At 41.4% G+C, this 24,815-nt stretch overlaps 1 long non-coding RNA gene across 1 annotated transcript in view; it reads left to right on the top strand.

Moving 5' to 3' along the window:
* Window positions 1-14,552: 14,552 nt before the first annotated feature.
* LOC128653412 (uncharacterized) overlaps window positions 14,553-24,815 on the top strand; it is a 26,664-nt gene continuing 16,401 nt past the window's right edge. The window contains exons 1-3 of the long non-coding RNA XR_008401350.1: window positions 14,553-14,634; window positions 16,623-16,765; window positions 18,628-18,732. This is a non-coding gene — a long non-coding RNA (uncharacterized LOC128653412). The remainder of the gene's footprint in view (window positions 14,635-16,622; window positions 16,766-18,627; window positions 18,733-24,815) is intronic.

Below are 24,815 nucleotides of genomic sequence, written 5' to 3'. Positions count from 1 at the left end.
CTTTCGTTGGCTCAGGCCCTCTGGGGTGAGACTCTCCATGGGGGCCTGGGTATAGTGGGAGCAAGTCCGGAAGGCGCACGGGCCGCCCACGTGGTCCGGGCTCTTCAGGTGCCCGGGCTCACGTCGGGGCGTAGCTCCGCCCCTTCCGCCATCACGTCGCGCGCTTCCTCCCTTAGTGACGATTCAGTAGGGGAGGAGCGCGGACGTGCACGGCTGCGGGCGGCAACTAGGAGCAGATCACCGCACGGAGCTCAGGCTAGTAAGTTGGGGAGTCTCCGTGCGGGTGGTCGGGCTCCTGAGGCAGCTGGGGGCAGCAAAGGTGGGTCTCGAGCAGGTCAGGCAAGGAAGGCTTCGGGCAAATCAGTGGGCGGTAGGCGGGCCTCTATTGCCAAGCTCAAAAGGAGGGGCACATTGGGCAACCGCACTACGCAGGGTCCTCCGGGTGGGCTCCACATGGGTATGGTTGTGCAGGATGTGTCTCCGGGTGTGTCTCACGGGGGTATAACTGTTCAGGGGTCTCCTGGTGTGGCTCCTGGGGGTCTGTCTGTGCAGGGTGGAACTCTGGGTGTGTCTCAGGGGGGCCTAACTGGGCAGGGTGCATGCCTGGGTGTGAGTCACAGGGGTATGACTGTGGTTGGTCAAGGGGATTCGGTGGGAGACACTGAATTCTTAGACGTTGTGGGTACTGCTTCAGGGGTAGCGAGGCAGCGGGATTCTGGTGCACATGTCACGCAGGGCATCAGGGGTGAGTCTGTGGGCTCTGTGTCAGCTGTTGCTGCTACTTCCAGCCAGGGTCCTGTGCCGGCGGCAGTTTCATCCACGGCGGCTGTGGAGGACAGGAATCAGCGTTTGGCATCAGGAGCTGTGCCACCTTTGGCCCCCAGCGGTGAGTTCCTTTTGCACACATCTGCACACACTGGGCTAGGATCATCCTCTAGTGGGTCTGGTTCTGAGAGTGAGGGTGACTTAGGACTAGTGGGTAAGGGGCAGAAGGAGATGTTCAAAATGATTAAGAAGCTGGTAGCGGCGCAGGCGAAAGGTAAGGGACCATTGGTTGAGCGCAGCCAAGGGGTTCCTCCCCCTCAGGACGCTAGCTTTGCGTCTATGCCGGCTGGTGACCTCCCTTTGTCCAGGAAGGTAGTGTCGCACGGGGACACTTATCCGTGCTTGGTGCACTCTTTGTACGGGCACCTAAAGTCTAAGGTGGTTAAGAAGATTCAAGATGGACAATATGTCAACATCTTTGAACTCTCTCCTGAGGCCTGTAGGGCTCGGGAGCGCGCTGCAGACGGCACGGGACCTAAGAAGGTTCAAAGGCCGGAAACATTTGAGGAGTGGCAGAGGTGCTTTCGGGTGCTCGCTACTTGTTATATTGACAAGTGGCCATCTCAAGGTCATAATCTCTTCAAATACGAGGATACGATCGATGATATCCGCGCCAGGTTTAAGGAGGGAGCGTAGCGGGAATATGATATGGCCTTTCGCAGGAAGATGGTGGGTAACCCTCTTCTGCATTTCGGGACTAAGGATATTGACCTGTAGTCAAAGCTGGGCGTGGAAGGGGGTGCGTTAGGCTCCCCTGTTCCTCGCCAAGGTCCCAATAGAATGGCGCCTAAACAAAAGAGGCGTGGCAGGGAATGCTGGAAGTTCCAGGATAAGCAATGTGACAGGGGGGCTGGCTGCTCCTTTCGTCACATCTGCAAATTCTGTAGCGGTCCACACCCAGGGGCAGATTGCAGCAAGCGCAGGGAGTCTGGGGCAGATAAGCCTGCCCCCAGAGGGGGCCCTGGGTACAAGGGCCCCAACCCCTCTTAGAGCGGAGGCCATGGAGCCATGGCTGGCTCGGTACCCTGATCAAAGGGCAGCGCATTTGCTCTGGTCGGGGTTGAGGGAGGGGTTCTATATTCCGGTAGAGGGGGCTGTGCGGGGTTCTGTAATACACAGGAACCTCAAGTCGGCTTACGAATTCCCCAGGGTGGTTCGGGAGAAGCTGAGTAAGGAGGTAGCCTTGGGGAGAGTGGTTGGCCCATTCTGGGCAAAGCCATTGGCGGATTTGGTGGTGTCTCCACTGGGGGTGGTCCCCAAGAAGGACACGGGCAAGTTTCGGCTCATCCACCATTTGTCTTTCCCGAGAGGGGGGTCGGTGAATGATGCCATTGACCCTGAAGCGAGTTCAGTGCATTATCAGTCCTTTGATGATGCGCTTGAGATCGTCAGGGGCAAAGGGGCGGGGGCCTTAATGGCGAAACTTGACATAGAGTCAGCATTTCGCTTACTGCCTCTGCACCCGTCGGCCTTCAGGCTTATGGGCATGAAGGTGGATGGGGCATTCTATGTGGATATATGTCTTCCCATGGGATGCTCGCTTTCGTGCGCACTGTTTGAATGCTTTAGTTCCTTTCTGCATTGGGTGGTTCAGAGGGAGTCTGGGGGTGGGGCCGTGTCTCACTACCTGGATGACTTCTTGCTGGTGGGAAAGGCGGATTCGGAGGAATGCGCACGCATGATGGTGGTCATGCAAGACATGATGGGTAGATTTGGGGTGCCTCTAGCTGACGACAAGACACAGGGCCCCTGTACCCGTCTCACTTTCCTCGGTATCGAAATCGATACCGAGGCTGAGGTTTGTAGATTTCCGCGAGACAAGGTCGACCGTCTGTTGCAGGTGGTTTTGTCGGTGCGCAAAGCCAGCTCTGTCTCTCTCAAAGAGTTGCAGTCTTTGTTGGGACTGCTGAATTTTGCTGGCAGGGCTATTCCCATGGGGAGGGTGTTCAACAGGCGGTTGGAGAGTCGGTTGCAGGGTCCTAGAGCAAGGTGCTCGAGGATTGAGGTGTCCGTCGAGATGAGGGACGACCTCAGCGTCTGGGAGGAATTTCTAAAGAAATTTAACGGGGTGTGCATATGGAGGGAGGGCCCCATTTCCAATCAGGCGTTGCACCTCTTTACGGATGCGGCAGGGGGTTTCGGCTATGGGGCTTACCTTGCAGGCGAATGGAGCGCGGCTCCATGGCCTGAGGATTGGGTTTCGGCCAGTTTAACCAAAAACCTAACTTTATTGGAACTTTTTCCAATCATTGTAGCAATAGAACTATGGGGTCAACAGCTGGCTAATAGGGCGGTGGTTTTTTGGTCGGACAACATGAGTGTTGTTTATGCCATAAACCGGTTATCGGCTTCGTCACCCAAGGTAGTCACGTATTTGCGACACCTGGTGTTGCGCTGTTTGCAGCTGAATGTACGATTCACGGCAAGACACGTTCCGGGGGTTCACAACGTCATAGCTGATGCTCTCTCCAGATTTCGGTGGGATCAGTTTAGGAGGGTTGCGCCAACGGCGGCACGCACAGGTCTAATTTGCCCTCATTTTCTTTGGCAGATGGTGGGGGTTGGGAGAGTGTCCTTCCCCTAGTTCGGGCGTCCTTGGCCCCTAAGACTTGGTGTGCTTATGAGAAACACTGGAGATCGTGGGTCTGCTTCGCCGGCCAGCAAGGGTTCTCCGTGCAGAGGGCTACGCAGGTACAGGTGCTGGAATGGCTGGCGGGGTTACATACACAGGGCGTATCTAGGCTGTCGGCGCAGAGTAGGTTAACGGCCGTCTCTTTCTTTAATAAGGCACTCGGCATAGCGGATTTTTCACGGTCATTCCTGGTGAAACAGGTAATGAAAGGATGGGGTCGGATGTCCCCTCGCGTGAGCGATCATAGAGAGCCTATCACACCCTTACGGTTGAGGGCATTGGTTGGCACTCTGCAGTCAGTGTGTGCTTCAAAGTTTGAGGCTTTGTTATTCAGGACCGCATTCTCATTTGCCCTGGCTGGGGCTTTGAGGATTGGTGAAGTGGTGGCTTCATCTAGAGGCGATACCAAGGGTGGGATACAATGGGAGCACGTTCGGCCGTCAGAGGATGGTCTGTTGCTACTTGTACCTAGGTCTAAAACGGACCCGCTAGGTAGAGGTGCGTGGCTCCCGTTGAGGAAACATGACTTTCCGGAGTGCTGCCCGGTAAGGAACTATGAGGATTATTGTGAGGTTCGGCCGAAGGGTTTTCGGCAGCTCCTTATCCATGAAGATGGCTCCGCCTTATCTTTATTCCAATTTAAGAAGGTTCTAGCCAAGGCAGCGTCTGCTGCTGGGCTGGATTCTTCGCGAATTGCCCCCCATTCCTTTCGGATCGGGGCGGCTACTAGCGCAGCTAGCAGTGGGGTGTCTGAGGCGGGCATCAAGAGTTTGGGGCGCTGGAAATCAGGTAGATTTAGGTCATACATACGCCCCTTGGAGGGTGAGTCTTGTTAGGTGTTTGAATTGTTGTTTTTCTTGTTCCCTGAAGTTTTGGTTCAGTTGTGTATCATGTGTTTGCAGGTAGGAATGCGCCCACGAAGCGTATCTGGATAGTGGGTCATTCCTTTGTGCACTGGGCGTCCATCAGGGCGTCGCAGCAGCCGGATGGACAGCAATTGGGGATTTACAGATCCAGAGCTAGTGTGCGGTGGCTAGGGCGCAGAGGATTAACATGGGAAGAGTTACCCGCTTTGCTCCAGGATGCACATAGGAGGTGGGGTCAGCCCCATATCATTGTTTTGCATCTGGGTGGGAACGACATGGGGTCGGTTCCTGTATTGGACTTGATTAGGAGGATGGCTTCAGATGTATGTTGGGTGTGTGCTTGGCTCGCTGATGTCAAGATTGGTTGGTCTAACGTGGTTGCACGACTGCGTTGGCGATACATTGTTAACCAGAGGGCTGCGTACAACGTTAGGAAGAAGCTGAACAGGGAGATGGGGAGAACGGTCACGGCGTTAGGTGGTTTTGCCATTAGGCATGATGCAATAACGGCTGACAAAAAGGCTCTTTACCGCCCTGATGGCGTTCACCTCACGGATGAGGGTCTGGACATCTTTTTAGCTGACATATGCAAAGCACTTTTATTGTTTGTTTAATTGTTTAGTTTATAAAAAAAAAAAAAAAAAAAAAGAATTCTGGTTAGGTATAGTTAATATGTTGTATAGGAGCTAGTCAGTTGTGGCGGCAAGAGGCGTTGACTCTTGTGGCGGTCGGTCAGGGCCTAGAGAGCGGGCAGGGGGCGAGACGAGTGATGTCATGGGATGGGGGAGGTGACACCCACTAGGTGCCGTCCTAGGGGTTACTCCCCCCTACGAATCTTAGGCAAATACCTCTATAGCTTACAGCTCTCTCTCCCTGCCAATTGGGCGTGGCAGCCTGCCACGTTGCAAACACTGTGTAGGGCCCTGTCCGTCTGTCAGTAAGGGTTAATTTAGCTAGTCTTTGCCGCCACCAGCAAAGAACTAATATAGTTCTTTTTATATATATATTTAAAGTTGCCTATTTGGCATAGTTGAATAAGCCTAGTTTTAAAGGCTTATTGTTATTAATAAATGTGACCGTGACCGGTCTTTAGCCCATATAACCCGTTGTCAAGTGTCTTTATTTATTCAGTGTGTTGGGTACAGTAAAGACGTAATAGGAAGTTTATTCCTTATGGAAGTGGAAGGCCCTCTAGTGGGCCTGTAGCAAAATTAAGGGATAACTGAGTTGAAGTCTGGAAGGTACTAGATGTTACAATGTTGCATGTAGGGGGGCGGTGTTTCTGCTTACCTTTATAGGTCCTGACTGCAGTGGATCCGGCCCTCTTTGCTTCCTGGTTCCAGACTTCAAGCAAGCTTTCCCCGCCCACCCGGTCCCGGAAGAAGTAGTGGCCCGATCTTTAGCCCATATAACCCGTTGTCAAGTGTCTTTATTTATTCAGTGTGTTGGGTACAGTAAAGACGTAATAGGAAGTTTATTCCTTATGAAAAAGTGGGACAATCCCATTAAAAACAAGATGTCTGGTCATCCTACCTTAGTTTAGCAGCCCCCCTGCCCCTCTTAGATAGAGATTAATTGATTTCCTGTACAATACACTGCATGCAGTGGCAGCCTGCCTCAAGTTATAGGCTGTCAGCACCGCATTCGGGCAGAGGGAAAGAGGGGTGTGCAAGATATCAGATGCAGAACTGTCTGAGAAACAGTCTGCAGTGCTAGCAGTAAGCTGGGTCATTATACCCACAGCAATTCTCTATCGTGGCTGCTGACACACACACAAAAAAATCAAACAGTACACATGTTTTCTTAACAATTGGCCCTGATTTAACCCTTTAAGGACATAGCTTTCAGTTTGCTCAATTGTTTTATGGCGGAAAAATTCCGTCATATGTCCTTAAGAGGTTAATCCATAAATAGTGACCAGGAGGCAATTACCACCCTACCCCGGACCAGTCCCTCTCTACACACACCACTACTGTAAGACAGAAGGCAATATATATATTTTTTTAATAATGTAAAGCTTATAAACAATATTTATTTAATTTTAACTTAAAGTACTTTTTAAATAAGTCTCTGTGCACTTGTTAGCACCGCCCACTTCCTGTACAGCTCCCAGCCCCTTTGCAGGGCTGCTACCAGAAGCTATGGATCCTGCTAGCAAGGAGAATATATAGGTAATAAACTGCATAAAATGCACATTGTTTTACCATACTGTGCAGTTGATGTACGAGCAAATAAGATATGTTTTATTAAAATGATTGTTGTAACTGTTTTATATCACTTTAATTGACATATATATATATATATATATATATATATATATATATATATATATATATATATATATATATATATATATATATATATATAGGCTAGATTAGGGTTGACACCTCAGCCATGCTTTCCTGGACACTTATGAGTTACACATGTTGCAGGGAGGAACATGAATAGTGCTTTCTAGGGTCACTATTCGTGTGCTGTTTAGGTGTGCAATGCATGTTGTCTTCTGCACACCCTGCAGCATGTGTAACTCATAAGTGTCCAGGAAAACATGGCTGAGGTGTAGGCTGACCATATTGCCGCTTTAAAAAGGGACACATATGAAAAATACATAAGGCAGGGTTCTCATAATGGAACATTATTCCAAACCATTTCTTTAAACAGCCCTGACATATGTATTTTTCAAATGTGTCCCTTTTTAAAGCGGCAATATGGTCAGCCTACTGAGGGGGTAACCCTAGTCTAGATATGTGCACTCAGATCCTTTGTGAGGATCGGAATGAAGAAGTAGGTGGCCGCTCATGCTGTTTGGCTCTTTTCAGGGCTTAGCAGGGTTTAAAGGGACATGAAAAGCAAAATTTTATTTCATGATTCAGAGAAGGAAAGTTATTTAAAATTGTATTCTAAGTTATTATCCAATTTGCTTTATTCTCTTGGTATCCTTTGTTGTAGAAGCAGCAATGCAGTACTGGGAGGACGCTGAATGCAATGGGAGAGCCATATATAGAGGCATATATGAGCAGCCACCAATCAGCAGCCTCTGAGTCTACCTAGGTATCCCTTTTTTACATATGATTTCAAGATATTAAAACAAATTAGATAATAGAAGTAAACTGGAAAGTTGTTTTAAAAGTACATTCTCTATCTGAATCATGAAAGGGAAAAACATTTGGTTTTATGTCCCTTTAAGATATCAGACTCTTTGTGTGGTGGTAATGTAATTGTTTTCTAGGCCCGCCTTTGAGCTAGCTTTATGGGGCCAGTGCTTATGGTCTCCTATGGACACCGCTGTTGCCTACAGAGTTTTTGGCAGTGGATCCCCAGCAGTGACCTCCCAATCCCTACATTCCACTGATTCAGAGAACTGAATTCAAATCTTCTATCACTGCAGCAGCAAAATGACTATTTACCTCATAAAATGGCACCTACTTTTTAAATGTTAATTAGTGTTTCAGCAAAAGTAAAACATAAACAATAAATCCTCATCATATGTATATATATATATATATATATATATATATATATATATATATATATATTGTTCTTGATTACTACAGCCCAATGACAGTAGGTTAGCAGGTTAAACATACTGAGGTAATGGCACAGCACTTTTTAACCCTTTTCCTGCCGGGGTTAACTTGTCTACATCGGAAACAACTGTTCCGATATAAACAAATTGAAATCTTGCGATCGTGCAAGTGATCACAAGATTTCAATGATGGGATCGCAGACATCCCAAGCTGCAAAAACTCATTTCAGGGAGGTGACTTCACAGGCTACTGCCTGCGTGCCCCCCCCCCCTTTATATACTGGTCACCTGGAAACCCTAAATAAGAACGCCCTCCAGATCGCAATCCCATCAGGGAAGCGCCAGTGGCTTCGGGAAAGCTAAGCAGTTAGGACATTGTTTTTCGTCCTTCGACGCTAAAGCACCAGCAAAATTCGGACAAAATACAATGTCCTAACGGCGTTAAAGGGTTAAACGGAGTGCCCGGAGGAGACTTACCAAGTCTCAAATCATATGTAAAGCAACAAGTCCTCCAGCACTTCCAATAATAAAATACCTTTATTTATATTACAACATGGGGCAACAAATATCTGAAACGTTTCGTGCCTAGCCCAGCCCTTCCTCATGCATAATTTCAGGATGTGTAACATCATATAAACCAGGATGCTTTGTGGTGTCCTGCTATACATATGCCGAATTGTTAATAATTGACTTTGTTCTTGTTGGAAAAGTATTCTTCCTATGCTAATTATATGCGTGAGTGGGGATAAGGCAGCCGATGAAGAGCATGATGATTTAACCTGCATTACATCAATATAACCAGACAAAAAGAAAATCAAATTCATTTCAATCCCGAATTACAAATTTTTAAACCACAATTGAAATCACTAGAGTCAGACTCAATTTATATCATGGTTTTCTACATAAAGGTTTAATTTTTAGAATAAGCTTTCAGATTTTTTTTTTTCCAATTGTATTATGAAATTATTGGGAGGTGAATTATCTCTAGTTTAATAAGTCAATTGTTCATATTTGATCAACTTTTCAGCAAAGAAAAATAATAATTGTCTTAATAACAATTAAAATAAATATAATAATAAAGTTTAAAATAATTATGTTTCATTTTCACTTTTACTGCTTAACCCCCCCCCCCTACACTTAGGTCCTTGTGCAGATCTGTCCCAATCCAAACAAAATACTATTCATTGTGCTTCTTGAAATTTAGTAAGGGGTTGATTCTATTTACATAGAATTGCAGGGGAACTATGGGATTAAAGGGACTGTAAAGTCAAAATTAAACTTTCGTGATTCAGATAGAACATGCCATTTTAAACTGCTTTACATTGTACTTCTATTATCTAATTTGTTCTCTTTGAATCCTTATTTTAAAAGCATAACTAGGTAGGCTCAAGAGCAGTAATGCACTACTGGGAGCTTGCTGCTAATTGGTGGCTGTACTTATATGCATCTTGTTATTGACTGACCCAATATGTCCAGCTAGCTCCCAATAGTGCTTTGCTGCTCTTTCAACAAATTATACCAAGAGAATTAATCAAATTTGATAATAGAAGTAAATTGGAAAATTGTCTAAAATTGTATGCTGAGATCTGAGATGAGGAGGCAGTGTGCAGAAGCTTAGATACAAGGTAATTACAGAGGTAAAAAGTATATTTCTTTAAGTGTTGGTTATGCAAAACTGGGGAATGGTAAATAAAGGGATTATCTATCTTTTTAAACAATAACATTTTTAAACCATTTGAATCTGTGCATGAAAACTGTGAGCTGTCCCTTTAACCCTTTCGTGTCAGGGCTAAAGTGCCTACATCGGAAACAACTGTTCCGATGTAGACAAATTGAAACCACGTGCACGATCGCGAGATTTCAATTATTGGATTGCGTCTGGGGGGCGTCCCTACAACCCTAGGAACGCTCCCAAGACCGTGATCAAGTCCTGACAGCACAGAAGGTTTCAGGACAGCCGTTAACTATGACGTTCTATTCCGTCATAACGGCTTTAAAGCCCAGTCTAATTATGACAGAATAGAACGGCATAACGGCTTTAAAAGGTTAAGGCTGTGTGTTTTTGTGCCTGCTGTTTGTTTGTCCCTGTAAGCCTGCGTGTATTGTGTGTGTGTGTGCGCAAGCCCATTTAAGGCTGTGTCCGCATGGTGTGAGCTGTTCCTTTAAGGTTGTGTGACTCTGCATGTGACTGTACCCTGAAGACACTGTGCATATGGTGTGAGCTCTCCCTTTAAGACTGCATGCACCACCTGTCTTTGTGCATGCTGTGATCTGTCCCTTTAATACTGTATTTAGAGTGCTTTAAGGCTGTATTTATTGTGTGAGTGCATCTGTCCCTTTAAGACTGTTGACTGTGTGTGGTGTAATCTATTCCTTTAAGGCGTGTACCATTTAAATTGTGTGCAGTTGTCCCTTTAAAGGCTGTGTGCCTGTTACTTTAAGACAGTGTCCTTTTAAAGCTCTGTTCGCTTAGGTGCTTCATGGGTCCCAGTAGCTAACAGCCCCAAATGTGTAATTTATGTGACAGGGATAGTATCATAAAAGGCGTTTTGTCAAAGAGAGTGATTTTTGTTCATGCTGCAGTAAGGTGTCCTGTACCTTTTAAGGAGGCATAAAAGATCAATTAGGCCTTAAAGGGACATGGATGTTGAAATCTTTCTTTCATGATTCAATTTTAGACAACTGTCCAGTTTACTTTATTATTTAATTTGCTTCATTATCTTGGTATCCTTTGTTGAAGCAGCAGCAATATATTACTAGGAGCATTGGAAAGCCAATAACATGAGACATATATGTGCAGCCAACAATCAGCATCTCCTGAGTCTACCTAGGTATCCCTGTCAATAAAAGAATTCAAGAGAACAAAACAGTTTAGATAATAGCAGTAAATTAGAAAGTTTCAAATTGCATGCTCTATCTGAATAATAAAAGAAAATGTTTGCGTTTTATGTCCCTTTAATGCCTGAGGAGGAGTCCAGGGGAGAGGAGCCTGGTACTAGTCTGAAGGATACACAGACTTGTGTTTGTCTCTCAGACTATGTATGGTATCAGCTGTTCTTTTAAGACTGTGTGCTTTGGGTATTTGTGCTCCTTTACCAATAAGATTGTGTGCGTGTGGTGTAAGTTGTTTTTTTAAAGGGACCCTAAACACCTTCTGTTTCCATGTAATTATCATTTATTTTTACCATTTATTTTTAGATTTTAATAAAAGATACTGTAGGGAATGCTTAATTTGTCTTGTTTAGTAGTAGGGAGAGGTCAGCTATAGTGTAGTGTTCTGTTCTGTGCAAACCATGGATAATAATGATCATATGGCTGCCTGATCATTATTATCCATGGTGTGCGCAGAACAGAACACTATAGCTGACCTCTCCCTACTCCTAAACAAGACAAATGAAGCATTCCCTACAGTATCTTTTATGATCTTCCTAATACCTGCTAATTAGACAAGCCACTGATGCTATAACATGAGGAGCACAGAGAGCGTGAGCTGCTGGTCAAAGCCACAAACCAAAAACTAAGGAGGAGATTTGCAAAGGGTCCGATCTAAACAAACCCTGAAAGGTATAGGAAAGAAGAAGAAAAAGTATGGCTTGAGCGGGACCCCGGGAGCTTGGAGAGAAAGGAGAGGGGTAGAAGAGTGACACAGCTTAGTGTTGAAGATACCACAATAAATTTGAGACAGCAGCCGCCTCGCTGAGCTGGAACAGTGTGTTGGGCGATCCCTACCCATCCCTCTTTCCCTCACACCACAAGAATGAATTTTACATTGTGAACAGAGTAAAAAAGAATGATTAGCTTACAAGTGTATTAGCTATAGCTATATAGCAAACACTAGCTGATGCCGGTTTAAAAGATATTCTTGAGAAAAAAAATAAAGATAATAGCTGCAAACTTTATAGCAGCAGTAGTTTTTTAGTTATGCTGTGAGCGTGATGTCTACATTCCTGTGCGCTCACAGCAATAAGCACAGACTTCCGGTTTTGTCCACTCACAGCCATGTCTGCACGGATTCGGCATGGAGCGCTCAGAAAGCGCAAGTAAATGTAAAAAAAACACAAATTGGAACACCTATAATAAAAAAAAAAGGGATTTGCATTTTAAAAACAAAAAAAACTTTATGAACATAAAAACAGAAAATCCTAAGGACAAGTGTTTAAAGCCCTTTAAAGGCTGAGTGAGTTGTGTGCATGAGTGTACGTGTCTCACCCTTTAAGGCTGAGTACATTGCTTTGAGAGAGTGCAAGGTTGTGTGTGTGCACATATGGTGATCTGTCCCTTTTTAAAGGTTGTGTGCATTGTGTGTATGCCTACCCCTTTAAGACTGAGTGTTCCTTTGGTGGTTGTGCGCCTGTACTATTAAGATTGCATGTGTGTGGCCCCTTTAAGTCTGTGTTGTGTCTGCCGGTTCCTTTAAAGCAGTGCTTTCCAAACTGTGTGTCGGGACACACTAGTGTGTCGGCAGCAGTGTGTAGGTGTGTCCCTGCTTCAGCACAAATTTTTTTAAATTTAATTTATTTTTAACAATTTTTTTTTGGTTTCTGACTTTCCGCCTGCCTGCTACGCATATCACATGGTTGACACGTGATTGATACCTAGGGGGTCACGGATCAGCTTAACCTATTGGGGCAGCTCAGTGGGAACTGAAACTACTCCCATTGGCAGCTTTGGCGGAACATTGGCTCCTGACTGCACGTGTAGTCTCCTCAATCGGCTCGTGACTGCATGTGTAGTCAGTGAGTGGGACAGCAGTGTGTTTGCAGCGCAGGCAGTAGTCAATCAGACTCACCGAGCTCTGAGGGCGGTAGATTAAATGCTGAGCTGAAGTCAGAAGTCAGTGGGGTTTTTTTGCAGCTAGCTCCCAGTAGTGCATTGCTGCTTCTGCTCTTGATATATGGATAGAAAGGGGAAGCTTAAAAATGCTTGATGATGAAATGCGAGTGTCTTTATCTAATATTCCACCAAATATTCAGAAATTGTGTTCATCCCATCAACCTCATACATCCCATTAAAATAGTAATTAGCTATTGGTGTTATTAAACTTTTTTTTAGTTCTTGCACATTATATAATTTATGTATGTGTCCGTATCTCTTAAAACAAGTTAGTTTAACCTCTTGTTTGCTAGTACAACTGAATTACTGTGTCACGAAATGATTTAGGTCTAAAAAGTGTGTCGCCAACATGAAAAGTTTGGAAAGCTCTGCTTTAAAGGCTGTGTGTGTTGTGTGTCTGCACCTATCCCTTTAAGACTGAGTGTTGCTTTGGTGCTTGTGCGCCTTTACCATTAAGATTGCATGCATGTGGTTTGTTATCCCTATAAGTCTGTGTGTGTGTTGTGCCTGTCCCTTTAAAGGCTGTATGCATTATTTGTGTATGCCTACCTCTTTAAGACTGAGTGTTCTTTGGGTGGTTGTGGCCTATACTATTAATATTGCATGCGTGTGGTGTGTTGTCCCTTTAAGTCTGTGTGCGTTGTGTGTGCTTGTCCCTTTAAAAGCTGTGTGTATGCATACCCCTTTAAGACCGAGTGTTTCTTGGGTGGTTATGTGCCTGTACTATTAAGATTGCATACGTGTGGTGTGCTTCCCCTTTAAGTCTGTGTGCATTGTGTGTGTGCATTGTGTGTCTGTGCCTATCCCTTTAAGACTAAGTGTTCCGTGGGTGCTTGTACACCTGTGCCATTAAGATTGCATGCGTGTGGTGTGTTGCCCCTTTAAGTATGTGTACGTTGTGTGTGTGCATGTTCCTTTTAAAGGCTGTGTGCATTATGTGTGTCTGCGCCTATCCCTTTAAGACTGAGTGTTCCTTGGGTGTTTGTGCACATGTGCCATTAAGATTGCATGTGTGGTGTGTTGCCCCTTTAAGTCTCTGTGTTGTGTGTGCCTGTCCCTTTAAAGGCTGTGTGCAAAATGTGTGTTTGCCTATCCCTTTAAGACTAAGTGTTTCTTGTGTGCCTGTACCATAATTGCATGCATGTGGTGTGCTGTCCCCTTAAAGGTACATGAAACTCATAATTTTTCTTTCATGATTAAGAAAGAGCATGCAATTTTAAACAATTTTCCAATTTACTTCCATTATCTTATTTTCTTCATTCTTTTGATATCCTTTGTTCAAAAGCATATCTAAATATGCTCAGTAGCTGCTGATTTGCTCACCCATGTGCATTGATATTTCTTCAACAAAGGATATCTGAAGAATGAAGCAAATTAAATAATAGAAATAAATTGGAATGTTGTTTAAAATTGTATTCTCTATCTGAAACATGTTAGAAAAAAGTGTTTCATGTCCCTTTAAATCTGTGTGCATTGTGTGTGCCTGCCCCTTTAAGACTTAGAGTGTGCAAGGTTCACATACTGTGATCGGTCCCTTTAAGACTGTGTGACGTGAGTTGTCTATTTAAAGGCTGTGTGTGCATGTCCCTTTAAGACTGTTCCCTTTTGCTTTTGGAGATATAACCAGTCCTGCATTATTGTTGGTCACCCCATACCAATTTTTAAAGTTAAATATTGCTGTATATCCAAGTAAATAACTGAAATTTAATTAAATGTTGTTAAATCTGCTAGAAAAAAAACATAATAAAAATGAACTGTTTCGCCAGAAATTCACTTTTCATCATGTAGTGTTACATACAAATAAAGCATGTTTAAAAAAAAAACAAAAAAAAACAACTTTATTCTGATTGGTTGCTGTATGCCACATGATCATAAAGCCATGAGGTTGCTTCTGGAAGGCTGAAATTGCGCCAAATTTTTTTTGAGATGTTTGTGCTGTTTAGCAGGAGCAGGTGAGATTTGCATTACTTTGTGTTGTGTTAAATATGTGATTTATATCTTCTATTCAGCAGTGATATTTATATCATGTGTTTGCCTGCAGATGAGTGTGTATATGAGCCAAGTGCTTAAATTGTCTGCTTATTATGCTTTCAATGTGACCTAGTAAACTGTTTAGCTGCATTGCAATGCAGAATCATATAAATGCACTATCTTCACTACCTATGCTTTCTCCATTAATACTGTAAGCATTTTGCTGTTAAACTTTTACAAAAGATTTCTTGATGTTATAAACGTTTAGTTGTGTAGCATTGATTTGATCTATAGCTCAGATTACAAATAAGAGACAGTACTCTTGATTTCAGTGGATAAAAAGTTCCTAAGTAAATGAGTTACAGCTCTGCAGTTTAATAACAAACTGCTTTGTACTGACTGAATGGAATGTGTAGCTTGTCTGTGTGTAAGAACATAATTAGGCTAGGAAGGAACTGAAACTTTTCCAATGGCAGATTATTATTTTTTTAGTGTAAGAGATCAGTCTGCAAATGTCTCTAGAAGTATCCAATAGAAATAGCCAACATTTTAAATAAATGGGTATATTACTTGCACAAGGAAGGTTTTTTTTTTTTTTTTAAAAAAAAAGGAAAAAACTTGCCTGCTACTATATTACTTTTTAAATTCATTCAGTGTACTTTGTGTTGTTTGAACATGTTTTGTATCCAGTATTGTGAAAATGCTTCTATTTAAATGCATTTATGCACATTTCTGTTTTTACCTTTCTATTTAAAGGGACAGTATACTGTAAAATTGTTTTTTGCTTAATCTGTTTCCAATGACTTGTTATACCAGCTGCAGAGTATATAAAGTGTATGGGGAATTGCATTTTCAGGTTTATTTATAACAAATTAAATTTCTGGTTTTAAAATTGGTTGACCTTGCAGGTAGAATTTATCTCATTATGTTACCAGTTTGTGTACACACATTTGCAGTATTTTATTTAGTTATCTCTTCTACCCACCAGGAGTATCATTTATTCTGCTGGCTGTGTTTACATAGTTTGTCAATTACTTGGGTTTAAAGGGACAGTCTAGTCAGACTTAAACTTTCATGATTCAGATAGTGCATGCAATTTTAAACAACTTTCCAATTTGCTTTGTTCTTTTTGTATTCTTAGTTGAAAGCTAGCCTAGGTAGGCTCATAAGCCCTTGGAGGCTGCCTCTTATCTGAATGTATTTGACAGTTTTTACTGCTAGAGGGCTTTAGTCCATGTGTTTCATATAAATAACATTGTGCACGTGGCCGTGGGGTTATTTAAGAGTAAGCACTTTTATTGCCTGACATGCAAGTCTGTCAAAATGTTTGAGATAAGGAGGCAGTCTTCAGAAGCATTGATACAAGTTAATCGGAGGTAAAAAGAATATTTCTATAACAGAGTTGGTTATGCAAAACTAGGGAATAGATAATAAAGGGATTATGATGTAAAATATATTTTACTAACACATTACAAGTTAATTGCTTTTATTTTGATTAAGCAACTACAAGTATATGAAATCATTAAAGGGACAGTATACACCAATTTTCATTTAACTGCATGAAATAGACACTACTATAAAGAATAAGATACACAGATACTGATCTAAAAATCCAGTATAAAACCTTTTACAAACATACTTGGAAGCTCCCAGTTTAGCACTGTTGATGAGGTAGTCTGGGGCACTCGCTGTAAGGGACTTGGTAAACAAAGCAGACACTTTTCTTCATTTAAAACATAGCTGTTATAGTTCTGCTGGTCTCATAATAGAAAATTAACACCCACTGCATGCAGATCTGCTCACATTGAGCTGCGGACACGGAAGACACTTTGTGGTTGCCTTGGAGATGTCAGCTTGTCATCTCTCACTCTCTCTCTCACTCTCAAGAAATCCCTTTGTATACTGTTGCCATAGCCTGACTACCTCTGCTAGAATCTATAATGTATTAAGTCTATTTTGTCTCTTTTAGCTGGCTTGTTTGGAATATCTGTCCAGCTCAAAAATGGCTCCAGCGGTTAGAAACAGGTGATGGCATGGCAGAATGGCTTTATGGAAACTTCAAGCATATGACAGCTTAATTTTCTTCCACAAGGCTGTGAGACCAGTTTGCAGGTAAGTACAGGTTATTAATATGTAGGTGTCACATGGTCACTGGCAGATGTTATAGTGAGCTCTCTGCACATGGTGGCAGCTGTAGTTACGGACACTAAGAGCAGTCCGCGGCTGCTCCTGGTGCCCGTGACTACAGCTGTAAAGCTATGGTGGGGCGTAAACTGTTTCTGAAGCCTCTGGACATGTGACTAGTCTAAAATAATTAATTTCTGCCCCTAGGATTATATTTTATTTCCCCCTATTTTCAAAGACTGCTTAACAGCATAATTTACTTCTCTCCCGTAAAACCCAACATGGTCACTGGCAGACGTTGCAGTGAGCTCTCTGCACATGGTGGCAGCTGTAGTTACGGACACTAAGAGCAGTCCGCACCTGCTCCTGGTGCCCGTGGCTACAGCTGTAAGGCTATGGTGGGGTGTAAACGGTTTCTGAAGCCTCTGGGCATGTATAGTCTAAAATAAATTACTGCCTCTAGCATGGCATTCCCCCCCCCGCCCCCCCCCTTATTTTCAATGGCTGCTTAACAGCATAATTTTACTTTCTTCCCTCCTGATAGTCCCAACATGGTCATTGGCAGACGTTGCAGTGAGCTCTCTGCACATGGTGGCAGCTGTAGTTACGGACACTAAGAGCAGTCCGCACCTGCTCCTGGTGCCCGTGGCTACAGCTGTAAGGCTATGGTGGGGTGTAAACGGTTTCTGAAGCCTCTGGGCATGTATAGTCTAAAATAAATTACTGCCTCTAGCATGGCATTTCCCCCCCCCTTTTTCAATGGCTGCTTAACAGCATAATTTACTTTCTTCTGTCCTGTTAGACCCAACATGATCACTGGCAGATGTTACAGTGAGCTCTCTGCACATGGTGGCAGCTGTTTTTATGGACATGTGGAGCAGTGCGCGCCTGCTCCCTGTGCCCATGGATACAGCTGTAAAGCTATGGTGGATTGTAAATTGTCTCTTGACGCCTATGAGCATGATATTTTAAAATAAAATAATTTACCTCCTAATATAGCATTTTGAATTTTCCCTTTTTCCCCTATTTTTCAAAGTAAAGTTTCTGACTTGATAGTCTATATTAAATAAAAATAGCCTAATGCATTTTCTCCTATTAAAGTACATGACCACTTAATAAATGGCATATCACTCCTTTTCAAAGTACTCTAAGGACCCTTGTCTTGTTTTCCTACATGACTGCTTCACACATTCTATATCCAAGTAACTCCTCTTTTTGGCAAAGATCTCTTTTCCATATGTTCATTAGGGGTAGGTACAGTAAACGGTCTTCATAGCAGCTGTGTCTTTGGGAAGTGGAAGCAGCGGGCCCCTGCTGAAGCTACCCAAGGCTAGTTATATACTGTGGTACATTACAAGTTTGTCTCCTCAGCCTTAGGTCATGCTCCCCATCATATGTCCCATGCAAGCCCAACCCAGAAAATGCACAACTAACATTCATGGTACACTCTTGTTGCATTTATTATTTCTGTCACTGACTATAATCACCAAATCTTTACTAACTTAATTCCTGATCCTTTTATACCATTTCACAGACACCTAGATTTCTTACTCTTCTTATGCTCTTTATTTTATATTTGTTGCATTTATGAAATTATGATATGGAGTGACTGTTAGACAGTAGTTTTGTAGCATTTGGTCATATAACTAACCACTTAAACCCACTAAATGGATATGCTGTACAGCCCAGAATATAGACCTTAAGACTTTATCTTCATGTTTAAGGTTCATTCTTATGTGTTTTATCTCTGCATTTTCTACTTGAGTATTAACTATAGGCAATGCAAATTTTACCACAATGTCCTGTTTCTTATGTTAAGTAGTATGTATTTTTTTTTCCCGTTTCTGTAGGTGATGCTAAAGTTATCAGATCTACAGCACGAGGTGACATACAGCCAACACTTAGTGTCTAGCTTATTGTCAAAAGAAATGTCTGTGCCTCCTTTGTTAAAACAGGTAAGAGTTAAATTGTTGTAAAATACATTAAATTCATAGTATTCGAGCCGTTTCCTGTATAACAGTAGATCATTTTTGTTGCAGACATATAGTATAATTAAATGGTGATAATAGTCAAACCATTACATGCTCTAATTTGTTATTAGCAAATGGAATTTAAGACTAGCGACTGCATTATTGTGTGTTTTAACCCGCAAAGGGGTAAATACAGAGTAGAAGTACTTCTTCAGACCAGCAAAGCAGTGCTGTTGTGTTACTGATTGTATCTGCTTGGGACTAAACACATAGCATTAGAGCATGTCATTTTTAACACCAACAATAATGTCCTGCTCAAGACTCTCAGAGCACTGCTAGTCCCAAGCAGAAAGCGCTGCTGATTGGGACCGGCACTGCTCTGGGGGTCCCAAGCAGTATTTCTACTGTGTCCACACAGTAGTGCAGGATCACTAATCTTAAAATGACATATTCTAACTAATGTAATTTTACCACTATAATGACCCTGTAATGTTGTCCACTTGTCCTTGCAGTGACTTTTTGTGGCCTGACTGTACTTTTTAATTTTGATAGACTTTTATCCTTAAAGGAATAGGGAAAGAATTTGATAGTCCTACTGTATATCTATCTTGTCTCTTAAAGGGGCATTAAATAGTATGTTGTGGGGCAATATAGCTTTTTTTCTTTCTAAGATAAAACAGTGTTTTAGCTTCTTAAGCAAGATTGACGAGCATAGGCAGCTATTTATTAAAGGGACAGTCTACGATAGAATTATTGTTTTAAAAGACAGATAATCCCTTTATTACCCCCCCCCCCCCAGTTTTGCACAGCCAACAGTTATATTAACACACTTTTTTTTTTTTTTTTTTATATTAACCTCTGTGATTACTTTGTATATAAGAACCTTTTGACAGCCCCCCTGATAACATGACTGTGACTATATCAAATCTATTGAGTTGCATTTAGAATTGTGTTGTGCTAACTCTTTAACTCCGTGCCTGAACACAGTGTTGTCTATATGGCCTACAGTCTCTTGTTGTTAAAAGCAATTTAAAAAATGTGGTAAGAGGCAGCCCTCAAGGGCTTAGAAATTATTATGAGCCTACCTAGGTTTAGTTTCAACCAAGAATAAGAAGAAAACAAAGCAAATTTGATAATAAAAGTAAATTGGAAAGTTGATTAAAATTACAAGTCCTATCCGAATAACGAAGGTTTCATTTTGACTAGACTGTCCCTTTTTAATGTAAATGTTCAATGTACTTGCTTGCACATGGGATCATCATAACAGCCAGTGGTAAAAAAAAAAATAAACTTAAAGGGACAGTACACTAGAGGTGTTGAAAATAATCAGCACCACGATGCAGCCTTTAACGATGCTGCATCGATGCAGTGAAGAGCCAAATCGATTAACACGTCACGTGACCCTTCCTGGCAAAACTAGGAACTTTCTCCCTTCATTTCCTCCCACAGACCAGCCTATTGCTTTCCACAAGCATGCCTTTCAAACAACATCCCTCAGATTGCGTAACGGTCTCACCCTTGGAGTGGGCGGGAAGTGTTTGACAGCATGCTTGCGCGGAGTGCTCCCTTCTCCTGCTGCTTACAGCTGTGGTTGCCGTGACGCCTGGCTGAGGAAAGCAGGCGGCGCCAGTTGAACTCACAGGAAAACCGCTCCCTGAAAATAGTGAGGCAGCACCAAGTTGGTCCATGAAGGACCGGCTGACTGAGTTGTCAGCGGTGAGTCCTGAGCTTTTAGGAGCTTCTAATGCAAATAAGTTAACGGTTTAACTTCTTAGAGATATTCCTGTACTGTGTGTGCATGTATGCATTATATAGCTGTCTCACACATTACACACATATACAGTGTATATGTGTGTAATGTGTGAGACAACTATATAATGTGTAAACCCCAGCTCTATAGAAGTACAGTGTATATTATACACACTACATCTATAGAGCTATGGTTTATACATTATATAGCTGTCTCACACTATTTTATTACACACATACTACACTTTACTTCTATAGAGCTGTGGTTTATACATTATATAGCTGTCTCACACTATTGTATCACACATATACACTGTACTTCTATAGAGCTGTGGTTTATACATTATATAGCTGTCTCACACTATTGTATCACACATATACACTGTACTTCTATAGAGCTGTGGTTTATACATTATATAGCTGTCTCACACTATTGTATCACACAGTACACACATATACACTGTACTTCTATAGAGCTGTGGTTTATACATTATATAGCTGTCTCACACTATTGTATCACACAGTACACACATATACACTGTACTTCTATAGAGCTGTGGTTTATACATTTATATAGCTGTCTCACACTATTGTATCACACAGTACACACATATACACTGTACTTCTATAGAGCTGTGGTTTATACATTATATAGCTGTCTCACACTATTGTATCACACATATACACTGTACTTCTATAAAGCTGTGGTTTATACATTATATAGCTGTCTCACACTATTGTATCACACAGTACACACATATACACTGTACTTCTATAGAGCTGTGGTTTATACATCATATAGCTGTATCACACAGTACACACATATACACTGTACTTCTATAGAGCTGTGGTTTATACATCATATAGCTGTATCACACAGTACACACATACACTGTACTTCTATAGAGCTGTGGTTTATACATCATATAGCTGTATCACACAGTACACACATACACTGTACTTCTATAGAGCTGTGGTTTATACATCATATAGCTGTATCACACAGTACACACATATACACTGTACTTCTATAGAGCTGTGGTTTATACAATATATAGCTGTCTCACACTATTGTATCACACAGTACACACACATACACTGTACTTCTATAGAGCTGTGGTTTATACATTATATAGCTGTCTCACACTATTGTATCACACAGTACACACACATACACTGTACTTCTATAGAGCTGTGGTTTATACATTATATAGCTGTCTCACACTATTGTATCACACACATACACTGTACTTCTATAGAGCTGTGGTTTATACATTATATAGCTGTCTCACACTATTGTATCACACAGTACACACATATACACTGTACTTCTATAGAGCTGTGGTTTATACATTATATAGCTGTCTCACACTATTGTATCACACAGTACACACATATACACTGTACTTCTATAGAGCTGTGGTTTATACATTATATAGCTGTCTCACACTATTGTATCACACAGTACACACATATACACTGTACTTCTATAGAGCTGTGGTTTATACATTATATAGCTGTCTCACACTATTGTATCACACAGTACACACATATACACTGTACTTCTATAGAGCTGTGGTTTATACATTTATATAGCTGTCTCACACTATTGTATCACACAGTACACACATATACACTGTACTTCTATAGAGCTGTGGTTTATACATCATATAGCTGTCTCACACTATTGTATCACACAGTACACACATATACACTGTACTTCTATAGAGCTGTGGTTTATACATTATATAGCTGTCTCACACTATTGTATCACACATATACACTGTACTTCTATAAAGCTGTGGTTTATACATTATATAGCTGTCTCACACTATTGTATCACACAGTACACACATATACACTGTACTTCTATAGAGCTGTGGTTTATACATCATATAGCTGTATCACACAGTACACACATATACACTGTACTTCTATAGAGCTGTGGTTTATACATCATATAGCTGTATCACACAGTACACACATATACACTGTACTTCTATAGAGCTGTGGTTTATACATCATATAGCTGTATCACACAGTACACACATACACTGTACTTCTATAGAGCTGTGGTTTATACATCATATAGCTGTATCACACAGTACACACATATACACTGTACTTCTATAGAGCTGTGGTTTATACAATATATAGCTGTCTCACACTATTGTATCACACAGTACACACACATACACTGTACTTCTATAGAGCTGTGGTTTATACATTATATAGCTGTCTCACACTATTGTATCACACAGTACACACACATACACTGTACTTCTATAGAGCTGTGGTTTATACATTATATAGCTGTCTCACACTATTGTATCACACACATACACTGTACTTCTATAGAGCTGTGGTTTATACATCATATAGCTGTCTCACACTATTGTATTACACAGTACACTGTACTTCTATAGAGCTGTGGTTTATACAATATATAGCTGTCTCACACTATTGTATCACACATATACACTGTACTTCTATAGAGCTGTGGTTTATACAATATATAGCTGTATCACACAGTACACACATATACACTGTACTTCTATAGAGCTGTGGTTTATACAATATATAGCTGTCTCACACTATTGTCTCACACAAATACACTGTACTTCTATAGAGCTGTGGTTTATACATTATATAGCTGTCTCACACTATTGTATCACACAGTACACACATATACACTGTACTTCTATAGAGCTGTGGTTTATACATTATATAGCTGTCTCACACTATTGTATCACACAGTACACACATATACACTGTACTTCTATAGAGCTGTGGTTTATACATTATATAGCTGTCTCACACTATTGTATCACACATATACACTGTACTTCTATAGAGCTGTGGTTTATACATTATATAGCTGTATCACACAGTACACACATATACACTGTACTTCTATAGAGCTGTGGTTTATACAATATATAGCTGTCTCACACATATACACTGTACTTCTATAGAGCTGTGGTTTATACATTATATAGCTGTCTCACACTATTGTATCACACATATACACTGTACTTCTATAGAGCTGTGGTTTATACATTATATAGTTGTATCACACAGTACAGAGAATAACACAAAAAGTTAGGAGCCAGGGGTAAAATTCTAGGAGCCAGTGGCTCCCAGGCTCCTGGGTTTGTCGAGCCATATATATATATATACTATTTAGTGTTCTAAATAAAAATATACATTTGTTGATGAAAACCATGTGTAGTAATTGTGATGCATCGTGGAATCGAATCGTTGACATGATCGATTTGTGAGACCAGTGAAGATGCGTTTTTTATATTTATTTTCAATGACTTGTTTATACCAGCTGAAGTAGATAAAATGTGAGAAATTGCATTTTCATGTTTATTTGTGTATATGAAATAGCTGGTTTTGTTGTTTTAAACCACAGCCTTTTACAATGGGTTGAGTTTCAGGTAATATCAGATCTCATTATGTTATCACTATGTGTATACACACTTGCTTCCTTATCTTATATTTCTCTGGAAAACTAATACATAGAGGGAACAATGGAAAATAATAATTGTATTACTTTACTATCCTGCACCCCACTGTGAGTGTAATTTCTTCTGCTGGCTGTGTTTACTTAGGCTATGCAATAGCTGAGACTCCAGTATCAAAACATTCAGTATAGGTTGGGAAACCACAAGCTAAATAAGCTATTTCAAATGCCAAAATAGGGGTAAAGGAGTTAATTAGAAACGATTAAATGCACTCCAGCAGGTAAAAGGGATCATTGAGAACAATTTAAATTGGAGAACATTTTTAGGTGAAGTGTCCTTTTTAAAATATCACTCTAATCCATTTAAACAAGTTTCCTATTTTATTTCTGTTATCAGTTTTGCTTAGTATCATTTTGTTAAAGGGATAGTCTACACCAGAATTGTTATTGTTTAAAAAGATAGATAATCCCCTTTATTACCCATTCCCCAGTTTTGCATAACCAACACTGTTATATTAAATATACTTTTTACCTCTGATTACTTTGTATCTAAGCTTCTGCAGACTGCCCCCTTATTTCAGTTCTTTCGACAGACTTTGTATTTTACATGCACACTCCTGGGCTCCTTTCAGCCGACTTGGCTTTATTCTTCAACAAAGGATACCAAAAAGAATAAAGCAAATTTGGTAATAGAAATAAATTGGAAAGTTGTTATAAATTAAACATTCACGATTCAGCTACAGTATATAAGTCAAGCATCCTAGAGTTATATTTTAAAACCATGTTCAAGTTTAAATATTACTGTATTTTCTTATGTGTTGTAATTTTTTTTAATTTTTTTTTTCTATGT

This window comes from Bombina bombina, chromosome 3, assembly GCF_027579735.1.
Source record: "Bombina bombina isolate aBomBom1 chromosome 3, aBomBom1.pri, whole genome shotgun sequence".
NCBI lineage: Eukaryota > Metazoa > Chordata > Amphibia > Anura > Bombinatoridae > Bombina > Bombina bombina.
This window is presented reverse-complemented; position numbering and strand designations above follow the sequence as displayed.